Consider the following 12948-nt stretch of genomic DNA (forward strand, 5'->3'; position numbering starts at 1 on the left):
ATATATAGGAGATGATTTCACGACCGCAAACCGAGGATTCACAGCCCGAAGCCCGTTCACGGCCCGAAGGCTTGTTCGCGACCCGAAGGCTCGTTCATGGCCCAAGGCTTGTTTGCGGTCTTAGTCGGGTTTGCAGTCCTCGATCCATATGGTTTCCTCACTTAACATACAACACTTTAGAATACTAGGTTTGAACACATTCATCTCATTAATCTAATCTAACCATAAGATAATTAAACTAATAAGTTTGACCTTTATTGGATAAGTTTGACTTTATTGACCAAGTTTGACTTTTACAAGATAGAAATTACAGGTTGTCACAGATTCATATAACCATATGTGATTATATGTATTTAATGCATATGATTAATTTGGATAAAGATTTGTTTTTGTGTTCTTGGTTCAATATTTGTTATCATGTATATAATTACATGTGATTGTATGTATCTAATCACATATGATTTATATAGATAAGATTCGTTTTTTTCAAATAAAATCCTATGTGATTAGAAACATATGATCACATCTGATTAAATGTATTTAATCACATATGATTAAAGTGAAAAAAAAACAACTATTGAATCGAGAACGCGAGAATGAATCTTAGCCACATAAATCATATGTGATTAGATACATATAATCACATGTTATTATATGTATCTAATCGCATATGATTTATGAGGACAATATTCATTTTCGTGTTCTCGATTTAGTAGTTGTTCTCGTGTATTTAATCACATGTGATTATACATATCTAATCACATATCTTCCTATTCTAATAAATGAATAGGTTTAATATCCTATTGACAAGTGGCAATATATTAGAACTCCTCATTAAAAGTATATGTCCCATATTATGCCACTTGTTAACATATTAATTATCCATTTCAAATTTCAAAATTTAAATTTCCCACCCTAATTATATTAAATTTTAAATTTCAAATTTCAAAATTTTTCACTTTAATTATATTGAACTAATAACATTAGATTAAAAAATAAAATAAAATTAATACATATTATAATATGATATAACTTCGTGTATTTATTTAAATCAACTATTATAACTTTTTATAACTAAAAATATATATATGTTAAGTAATAATTTATTCAAAATAATTGATTAATAATTTTTATTTTAATATAAAAGTTTAATTAATTTTATAACCATGGTTTTCACGGGTTATAAACTAGTGATTTATGTAAATAAGATTCAAATTCGTGTTCTTAATTCAATAGTTGTTATCATGTATTTAATCATATGTTATTTTATGTATTTAATCACATACAATTAATATGGACAAATAACAACTATTGAATCGAAAACACAAAAATGAATCTTGTGCATATAAGTCATGTGTTATTATATCATATAATCACATATGATTAAATACACCACCCATCACATCACCTTACTCACCACCCACCACCATCACCACCACCCGTCACCATTATCTCTACCACTAACCAACACCCACCTTCACCACCCACCAACATCATCTTCACCTACCACAATCACCACCTACCACCACCAAACATCACTGCATGCCACCACCAGTCGCAATCACTCACACATTAACACCATCATCATTGACCCACCGACCACCCACCATAACCACCACTACCACCCGTTACCACCATACGTCACCTTCAACACCCATCGCCACCACAATACCACCATCTACTATGTACAACCATTAACATTGTATGTGATTAAATACATATAATCACGTGTGATTATATGTATCTAATCACATATGAATTATATAAACAAGATTCATTAAAACAAATATTTTCAAAATATCTCACATATGATTAAATACATTTAATCACATATGATTAAATCATATGTGATTAGATACATATAATCACATGTTAGTAGATTTATTTAATCACATATGATTAGATTTGACAAAGAACAATTATTGAACTGATAACATGACAATGAATCTTCTCCACAAAAATCATATGTGATTGGATACATATAATCACATGTGATTATATATATATATATATATATATATATATATATATATATATATATATATATAATATGATTTGTGTGGACAATATTTATTTTCGAGGTTTCGATCCAATAATTGGTCTCATATATTTTTTTCACATGTGATTATATGTATTTAATCACATACGATTTATGTGGATAAGATTTGTTTTCACGTCCTCGATTCAATTATTGTTCGAGTGTACATAATCACATGTGATTATATGTATCTAATCAAATATGATTTATATACACATGATTGTTTTTTCTAAATAAGATCATATCTTATTAAAATGGACAAAGAACAATTATTGAATTGAGAACGCGAAAATGAATCTTGTACAGATAAATCAAATATGACTGGATACATATAATCACATGTGATTATATGTATACAATCATATATGATTTATTTAAACAATATTCATTTTTATGTTTTCGATTTAATAATTCTTACAATATATTTAATCACATGTCATTGATTACATATAATCACATGTGATTAATAAATATAATCACATATGATTAAACCAAATACCTACTACCCACCCACCTACCACCACCTCTGCCACCACCTATCACTAAGGACTACTAAGCACCCACTACCCATTTTATTCACATTCGATTTAAAACACCAGAAAATCTTATTTAAAACACCAGAAAATTTTATTGGACCACCAAACACCCACTACCCATTTTATTCACCTCTGCCGCCACCTATACAACCTCTGTTTTTGACGTTCTTTATATCCACGCGTAGGTAAAAATAATATCTACAACTTTCATTTTGACTCCGTCGGCTAATTCTCGACCGATCTTAAATTTAACAGTACGAAGCGTTTAGACTGTTAAATGACCGCGAAGAATTCGTAACTCCTTCATACGGACTCTGTTTTCGTCTGTCTTTTTACTGTTAAGTTTCTATTAATGAGATCTTCAACTCTCATTTAAGTCACATTAGCCAAAAACCGCTTGAACTAAAATTCGAGTTTTGGGTCGTGCACTGCTAAGCCGAATCTTAGAAAAATCATAACTTCTTCATACGAAGTCAGATTTGGGCGTTCTTTTTATGGATTTTCTTGGTTTAACATATTCTACGACTATCATTTAGATCACTAAGGATAAAAAGTCATCCTTCGTAAAATCGCTATTTACGCTTCCCGGTGTCGTGCCGGTTCCGTCACAAAACTTCGACGGGTCATAACTTCTTCGTTATAACTCGGATTTCGACGCTCTTTATATGTACAGAAACCGTGTGACATATTCTACAACTTGTGTACTAAATAATCTTTTGTCGAAAAGTCATTTTCGACCCTTATTACCTCTAAATTGACTAGCCCGGATCTACGGGCGTTACAATTATCTCCCCCTTAGGATGATTATGTCCCGGAATCATCAACGAAATTGGGCTCGTATAATGACTCCATACGTCATCTTTGTTGGATTAGTGTCTAAGTCCATAACTGTTTTGGTATGTACTTGATCCGATGGTGCATGGTCCTTTTGGGTTGCCTTCACCAAAGCAACTTGATAGGATGAATTATGGAGAGAAAGGATTAAATATGATTTATTAATATATTATGAGAATAATATATTAAAGGAGAAATCATATTGTTTAATTAATATTAGTCAAGAATTAATAAGAATTAAGTTTGTAGCTAAAAGAGATTAATTAAACTTAAGGGACTAGAATTGTAATTATAAGATAATTGCAATTGGGCTATGGATTACCTTATATTATAAGGTTGGACGAATTCTATGGGAAGACCCATTAGAAATCGTCCAAGGCTTGTTAAGGAAAGAGTCCATGGGTTGCTTAGGGCTTAAGCATCCATATTAGGGTTTCCTTGTTAGATAACCCTAATAGCCTCTCTATTTAAAGAACCTTTATGCCCCAAAAACGTGGTGAACTAATTGGTTAGGGTTTCCACACGTTTTGGGCAGCCTCCTTCTCTTATCCTCTTCATCCTATTGCTCTTGGTGTTTGTGAACCGTTAGAGGAGTGATATTTGTGACTCTAAGCTTTCTAAAGTCGTTACAAGAAGGAATTGAGATTGTTATTGCTACATAACCATCAAGGTAATATCTTAAACCCATTATTATGTTAATATCGATTATCATATGCTAGAATTAGGGTTTATAGTCTTGGATGAATTGCATGTACAATAAAGAAACCTAGATCCAAGCATTAGGGTTTGCATGAGCACATAGGATGTTCTTATGGCTAAAACCTATCAGTGGTATCAGAGCCTTGATTGGTTTTTATTGTATTGATGCCTTGCATGTTTGTTCAAGTTGCAAAATCGAATTCTGGCCTTCTGTTTGAACCTACTCTGCGAGTTCCAATGTGTGACTCGGGGAGTCGGAGCGTCAGACAGAGGGAATTTCGGATTTTATTGCTATTTTGCTTAAGGATAATTACCATATTCGTTTTAAACTTATAAAATATGATTTTTAATGTTTCTTAAAGATTATCCTTGCCAAAACACAAGATAATTACCAATTGATTAGATAATAACTTCCTTACATGATTAAAGATTGATTATTTGTATTAATTGGGTAACTTATCTTGCAAGAAATTGAAATTAGGTCAAATATATATAATGACAAAAATTAATTGTTTAATTTCTATTATTTGTTATTTGATCCTTGTGTTGTGGAAAAGTTTCATTTGTGCCCATGTATGTTTTATAGTTTAAATTTGAACTTAAAGGTTTTGTTTTGAAATTTAAATAGTTGAAACCCTAATGTTTTGAAATGTTTCAAAACTTGCACTCAAGTTTTGGAATTTAAAAGTTGATTAAATGTTTAATTTAGAAATGTTAAATTCTAAAACCCTAGTTTTGAAAAGTTCAAATCACACCCTTATGGTTTATTAATGAATTAAGGTGTATAATTAAAGGAGGTTTAATAAATCCATAAAATTTTGGTTTACAATTTAATTAAATTAAAAGTGTAATTTATTAAATTAGAACACCTAGTTTTTTAAAAGTGTAAAATACACCCTATATTACATATATAACATTAAAAGTCTTACATTATATATATGTATGAGTAAAAGTCAGTCTTACCGTTAGTAGGCCTCATTCACGAAGCTGGTCTATAAGGGGTGTTTAAGGAAATTGCCTATAAAATGGCGATTGAATGGGTATCCACTCTTACCCACCGCACTCTTGACTAGTGGAGGGTCGTTAGCCGAATGTGTAGGATTGGACAGAAACTTTGCATTATAAGTATAATGAAGTATAAAAGAACTAAATGTTTTTCAAAATTCCCAATCTTAGTTACTTTAGGCAAAAGTGAATTGATGCAATTCCATGAAATTACACTTGGTACCCTTGAAAAGACGTTAGTGGAGCGTGTGTGGTTTACCGGCACACTAAATGGTTCTAAGCAAAGGTAGCAAAGGGTGACTCAATGTTTGTCATAGTTCGGTGGAGAGTGTGTAGCACCTGGTTCCTGGTACGTAAAATTTATCTAAGTATTTGTCATTTTAGCCTTGGACTCGGCGAGTTGTAGGTCCGACTCGCCGAGTAGGGACGCGGTCCAGGGGCACGTTTAAGTTGGCGACTCGGCGAGTCCATATTCTGGACTTGGCGAGTCATCGCTGTTTGATGAAACCCTAAATTTCAAGGGTTTTCACCCTATTTAAACCCTCATTTCCGCCCCAAGCTCGCCCACATTCACCCTCAGAGCTCCCAACATCGTTTTTGCCCTTTTCCTTGTGAGATTGAAGTGTTTTGGGTGTGTTCTTGAAGTTTTTGAGGAGAAAGAAGAGTATATCAAGAAGAGGAGAAGGAGGCCAAGCATTTTTGTGACATCTCAACGTTTTCCTTGAGGTATAGCTCGTTTACCCTCTGTTTTCAAGCTTGTAGTCCCTAATAGCTTCATGAAAGTCCTTCTTGAGCCATTCTCCAAGCTTGTTTGTGCTTTGTGGGTTGTAATAAGTTATTAGCCTTTAGATCTAGGCATGATTTAGTCCCTGGAGCTTGGATCTACTACCTTTATGGAGTCATATTGCATGAAAGTCCTATATCTACCCCTTTTGGTGCACTTTGAGCCCTAAAACCTTCATTGGTGATTATATACACGTAAAGTTGGAAACTTTACGTGTAAACCAGGCCCTAGGAACCCAGATCTATGAATGGCATGGACTGGATTCAAGCAAAATCGTGAGTATAGTTTTTGCATGAGGCAGACTCGGCAAGTCGTTCATCTGACTCGGCAAGTCGGGTCGCGAGTCCACGGGTTGTTCCCCTTTTTGTGTTTGCGAGTTGGAGTAGTGAGTCATAGGGTATGACTCAATGGGTTGGAAGCCAGACTCACTCATGAAGTTACTCGGTGAGTTAATGCCATGACTCGGTGAGTTCATGGCAATCTTCTTGTCTCAAGAACAACTCGACGAGTTGTTCATACAACTTGGCGAGTCACAACTTATAGTGCTCTTCGGATGAAGGCGAACTTAGCGAGTTGTTCATACAACTCGGCGAGTAGGATGAAGGACTATTGGACTTGGGTATAGAGAAAGGGACTCACGACTTGTTAAGGGTAAATGGACAATTTACCCTGAGGGCGGTTCACGGTATTTGACTAAGTGTTTGGTGGGAATTACAGCTGGAGGATTTCCGGAGCAGCAGCAGCAGACAGACCATTCCCACACAGATCAGCAGCTACTACGAGGTGAGTTACCTTCCAGTAGCGGTGGGTCTAAGGCCACAATGTCGGCCCACCAGTAGGAGATGTATGTTAGATGATTGTCTTTGTGATATCATCTTGGTTTACTACTACCTAATATGTTATATGCTAGCATGATATGTTGTATGTGATAAGTAGTAGAGTTCGGTTGTTAGGACCGAAGGGTAGTTAGACACCCCAGATACGTTTGACAGTATATGATGATCTGTTTGCATGCTGGCTTTTTACGTTATATGCGATAGAGGTAGTACGAGGGGACTAGTCCCCGAGTTCGGTTGCTAGGACCGAAGGGTAGTTCAGGCACCCCAGATATGTCTGATAATATGTTATGTTATGATATATGTGATAGTAGCAGTAGGGGGTGAAATATTCCCCGAGGTTTGGTCGTCAGGACCGAAGGGTAGTCAGCACCCCAGAATGGCTTGACATGGGTAGTTAGCACCCCAGAATGGCTCGACACGGGTAGGTCGGCACCCCAGAATGGTCGTACCGGGTAGGTCGGGCACCCCAGAAATGCCTGGCAATATGTATGATATGTGATTGTATGGTATGCGGTATGATGGGGGAACTCACCAAGCTTCGTGCTTACAGTTTTTAGTTTTGGTTTCAGGTACCTCTTCTTCGAAGAGGAAAGATCTAGTGCGGTAGCGGCCCATCACATACATGCTCCGTATTCCGCATCATGAGATCTTCCTGGGGATTTGTACTTTGACATTATTATGTTTTATGAAATGTTTTCCAGACATGTGATATCTTTATAAAATGTTATGATCAGTAAACGTTTAATTCGAATGTTTTGCTAAATATATGTTTTCAAAAATGAAATTTTTGGCTCGTATTTTTGGGGTGTTACAAGTTGGTATCAGAGCCCTGGTTTGAGGGATTCGTACACACCTTCGGGGGTGTTTGAACTCAAATCGAGGGATAAAGATTTTGGAAAGAGAAAATGTTTTCTAAAAGGCTAAGTAAAGGGTTTTAAGAAAGAACAAAGTGTGTGATGTGCGCGACCGGCCGAGCTCAAGTAAGTATTCCCCAATGTACCCATACAAGTTTATTTATGTTTATCAGTTTCTGTAGAACAGCATGCTAGAATAGGACTAAGGATCTAGGAGTGATACCTTATGTGCCTGCTTTATGTGCTTCATTATATGAAAGAGTTGCATGCTAGAGTTGAGTAGATAGCAGTAGGGTAGCATGTTTAGGTTATTCCTGATAGTATGAGTTTAGCATTGTATGCTAGTTCAGTTTTTCTCTACGAGGATAGAGTTGCATGAGCTTATTTTCTTTATGTCCAAATGATGTTTGCTTTGTGCTATGTGGGCTTTGAGTGATGGGAGTTAGCTGTTAGGTGGATACGTTAAAGTCACATGTGATCAGGGTTGAATAATCTCAGAGTGTTGGATTTGACCCTATTGCTTAGCTCTTTTTTGAGTCCTAACCGTTGTAAGGATGAGTCCCTTACTAAAAGGATTATCCGAGCCTCGTCGCATGTGATTGTATTCAGGTAATAGCTAAGTGGCATCACAAAGAGACCATCAACAGCTGAAGACTAGGATGGGTGGGTCGGAGGTTTCCTAGGGAAAGCCTAGGATAAGAGTAGCAGTCATTAGCGGTAGTAGAAGGGACCTGGTTGAGTCGAGACGGTCTGTGGGGAAGGTACAGATAGATGTGGAAGGTAGTATGGGCCCGTACTACTGAAAGCAGAGGATCCGTACCCGAACCGAAGAAGGCTAAGATAAGACCAGGGAACTTGTAGTGGGTGTGATCCCTCCAGGGGTATCAGTATCACTAACAGTTGTTATTTCTTTGTATTTCAGAATGGTGGTACTACGCCCGAGGCCAGCAGTTGACAGTACAGGAGAGAGATCGGGTTCGGGACCAGGTTCCGATCCAGTAGATGAGGGGCTACGCGAGTTCATCGCGTCAGAGATCACCAGAGGCATCCTTGAGTCGACCCCCATTATCTTCGGGTCGATCAAGGAAGGGATATTGGAGATGATGGAGGATCGCCTCCGTGGATTCAGGAGCGACATGGCATCTGGCCAGTCAGGACCCCATACACTGTCCTTCAAGGACTTTCGGGACAGTGGTGCGCCGGATTTTCATGGGGCGAAGGACCCCATAGCTGCTAGACGATGGATTGAATACATTGAGTCTACACAGATGATTAGCTTTTGCCCTGAGGGGTCGAAGGTCAGATATGCAGCAGGGTGTTTATGTGATCGAGCTAGGGATTAGTAGGAGTCCGTGAGCGACTCGTTGGGAGCCTCGACTGTCGAGGCTATGACATGGTCGGACTTTGCGACCAGGTTCAGGGCAGAGTTTGCACCGACTATCGAGCTTCAGCAGCTGGCCAGAGAGTTTTTGGACATGAGACAGACGACAGAGACTATGGCGGAGATCACCACCAAGTTCCGGGAGAGGGCATTATTAGTGCCCCATTATGTGGGTGATGAGGACATGAGGAGGACCCGCTACCATGACATGCTCCAAGCTGATATTCGAAAGCATGTATGTTTTTCAGCTTGCCCTACCTTGGACTCTATGATTGCCAGGGTAAGGTAGAGAGAGATAGATCTGGAGCACGTCTGGAAGAGGAAGACTGAGGAGGGACAGATAGGAGGGGCTTCGGGGAAGAAGCCCAAGGGATTAGATGGTAGGCCGAAAGGCCAGTCAGGACCGAGCCGCTGCAGGAAATGTGGCAGGCATCGTGAGGGGGCATGTAGATTGGGATCGTCGGGCTGCTATAAGTGCAGCAAGACGGGGCATTTCAGCAGGGATTGTACCGCCCCTGCACCTATGATACAGACGTCTGAGTTGCTGTGTTTCCACTGCAACCAGAGGGGCCACATGAAGGCCAATCACCCCAAGTTGACATCACCAACGTCGGTTAAGGCACCAACTCCAGCTACCCTGCAGATCACAGATGGCCGTCAGGGCAAAGCAGAGGCTCCAGTGGTGAGGAGCCGGGCGTTTCAGCTGACTGCAGAAGAGGCACGCGCTGCACCCGATGTGGTGACGGGATCGTTCCATGTGAACGGTATTCTGGTTCAGGTGTTGTTCGACTCGGGTGCCACCCGATCATTTGTTTCCCTTGCGCTTAGCAAGAGGTTTACTGAGTCCTCGGGCATGTTGGATTGCCCTTTAGAGGTAGAGATTGTCGATAATCGATCGGTGTGAGCATCAGCAGTGTTCAGGGATTGTGTTTTGAGGTTATTTGAGGAGCGCTATTTGGTGGATTTGGTTCCCATACCATTCCAGGGGAACAAAGTGATTATAGGCATGGATTGGTTGAGCCCTAATGGGGCGGTGATAGATTGCGCACAGCAGCTAGTGCGAGTCAGGACCCCAAGTGGGGGAGAGTTGGTGATCCACGACGAGAGGCCACAACATGGACCTATAGTATGTTCAGCAGCGAGAGCTAGGCGCTACCTTCAGTAGGAATGCACGGGGTATGTCGCGTACATTATGGATACCCGGGAGACGGGTAAGGCGACAGTGAGAGAAGTTCCAGTGGCGCGAGACTACGCTGATGTGTTCCCGGAGGAGCTTCCTGGAATACCTCCGGAGCGTCAGGTAGAGTTCAGGACCGACCTAGTTCTTGGTGCGGCTCCGATAGCCAAGGCACCCTATCGGTTGGCTCCTCCCGAGATGCAGGAGTCGTTACGCAACTGCAGGAGCTGCTAGACAAGGGATTTATTCATCCGAGCAGTTCACCCTGGGGAGCCACGATCCTGTTTGTGAAGAAGAAGGACGGGTCGCATCGGATGTGTATAGATTATTGGGAGTTGAATAAGGTAATGGTGAAGAACCGTTACCCACTCCCGAGGATTGATGACCTCTTTGATCAGTTACAGGGAGCATCTTGGTTCTCCAAGATCGATCTGCGTTCATGTCACACCCCAAAACCGAGAACGGCGGAAACGTTCTGGGGCGGAGGACGTCATGTAATGTATCACAACAAATGTAATATAATAAACAAGCAACAACATCATCCATTACATTATAAGTAAAGTTTTAATACATGTGTGTTCTTTCATTGTAGTAAGACACCAAAAATATACAATCAAAATAAAAGACGAAATTTGTCTACCCCATCTTCTCAAAACCTAGCCTCCGTACCTATCTACTGATGACCTGAGAATACAAGTTATTTTGAAAGCGAGTATCAGCTTTAAAGCTGGTGAATTCATAAGTATATAAGTGTCATTGCCTTGTTTGTGAAAATCTATTATAAAGGCCTTGTAAATCGTTAAATGAAAATGTTGATGTACGTATGAAAAACCTTAGAAAATCCCTTATTTCCTATCAGTTTGAGATGTAGTCTTCTACCAAGACCCGGATGTTTTGTTTGTAAAATGATAGTTTTCCTTTAATTGTTTAGTACTAAAGTACTTAGTATAACTCATCGTTTATGTGAAAGTATCACAAAATAAAGTAAACAGGAAAATGTACTATTGTAAGTGTTGTCACTGGGTACTAGGACTAACACAGCATATGTAACTGTTATCCTGAGGTACTAGGGTTAACACGACCTATATAACCTAATGAACATCCGAAGATTGTCCAATTGTCCTCTGTAGCAGCAGCAGGGGGAGGAAGGGTTAGTCCCTGTAAAGGTACTCCTAGTATAAGTAATAACCGTAGGCATCCGTAGATGTTCATTTCCCACTGTTGCTAACAGATGGGTTCCGGAATGGTTCGTCCCGTCCATATATCCTGAGGTACTGGGGATAGCGTCCTATTCTAGATATCCCGAGGTACTAGGGATAGAGTCCTATTCTAGATATCCCGAGGTACTAGGGATAGAGTCCTATTCTAGATATCCCGAGGTACTGGGGATATGCAGGATAATTTACACAGAAGGTACTAATAAATTATCCTCGCAATTCGTGATACAAATATTCAAATAAGTATACATAGGTAAAGGTATCAACGTAAAGGTACTCCTAGTATAAGTAATAACCGTAGGCATCCGTAGATGTTCATTACCCACTGTTGCTAACAGATGGGTTCCGGAATGGTTAGTCTCGTATGTGACAACCCGATATTTCGAGACAATGTAATGTAAAACCAATCAAATTTAGGTCAAAATATAACTTTCCTAAAATCTTATTTGGGTTAAATAAAGTAGTAGGAATCGTATCAAGGTTTTCGTACATATAAAGAACCCTAAAATCCGAGTTATAACGAAGAAGTTATGACCAATCGAAGATTCTCGGCAAAACCGGCAACACCGATTAAACGAAAAACACGAAGTTTCAATACAATAGTTTTTAGCCTTAAGTATCTAAATGAAAGTTATAGATAACCTCAAACCTTGAGCATACATAAAAAGAACGTCCAAATCTGACTTCGTATGAGGAAGTTATGATTTTTCCAAGATTCGGGTATAGCAGTAGACAGCTAAAAACTCGAAATAGAGCTCGAGATACTTTTGACCAAAATAACCTAAATGATAATCTAAGCTCTCAACATTAGTAGCACAACGGCAAAAATTCTGATGAAAACGGACATCGGATGAAGAAGTTATGGATTTTTAACGGAATTATCGCGTCCCGGGCCGTTAAAAATAAATAATTAAAAATAAAGTCAAAATTAGCCAATGAAGTCTAAACGAGAGTTGTAGATCATGTTTTTAGCTACGCGTGCATATAAAGAACGTCGAAAACGGAGGTCGTACGCGAAAGTTATGGATTTTACAAGTTCGGGGTCCAAAATCCGAGGCTGTCAGGCCCCCACGACGTGGTACAGCTTGGCCGCGACCCGGAAAGTGACTGAGGGCGTCCAATCAATGGAAGGGGATAAGGCTTGCTCCCCACGATGTGGCCAACCTTAGCCACGATGTGGCACACCAGAAATTCCCCTATAGATAGAACTCTTGGGGTGCCGGGTTTAGGTGCTCCATTCTTCTCTTTCTCGCGCCGAAACTCTGCGTTTAAGCCCCCGAGACCCTCCCAAAGCCCCGGTTTTTCACCTTCAAGTCCCGAAGGAAGTTTTTGTGTTCCCGATATTCCCGAGATTCCCGAGAATCCCAAGATTTTCCCGCGTTTTCAACTCTTCCTATCGAAGTTCTGCTCGATTCTTCTCTCGACTACTTCAAATCGACCACTTCAATCAAGTGAGTTCATACCCCTTAACTAATGTTTTAAACTACTTTTAAATGTTTAATGGGGGGGATACAAGTAGAATCATGCTAGTATTATATCAATCACATGCGATTAATAAGTAGAATTACGCTAGTTATTACATCA

The sequence above is a fragment of the Lactuca saligna genome, chromosome 5 (genome assembly GCF_052625555.1).
Source record: "Lactuca saligna cultivar CGN05327 chromosome 5, ASM5262555v1, whole genome shotgun sequence".
Lineage (NCBI taxonomy): Eukaryota > Viridiplantae > Streptophyta > Magnoliopsida > Asterales > Asteraceae > Lactuca > Lactuca saligna.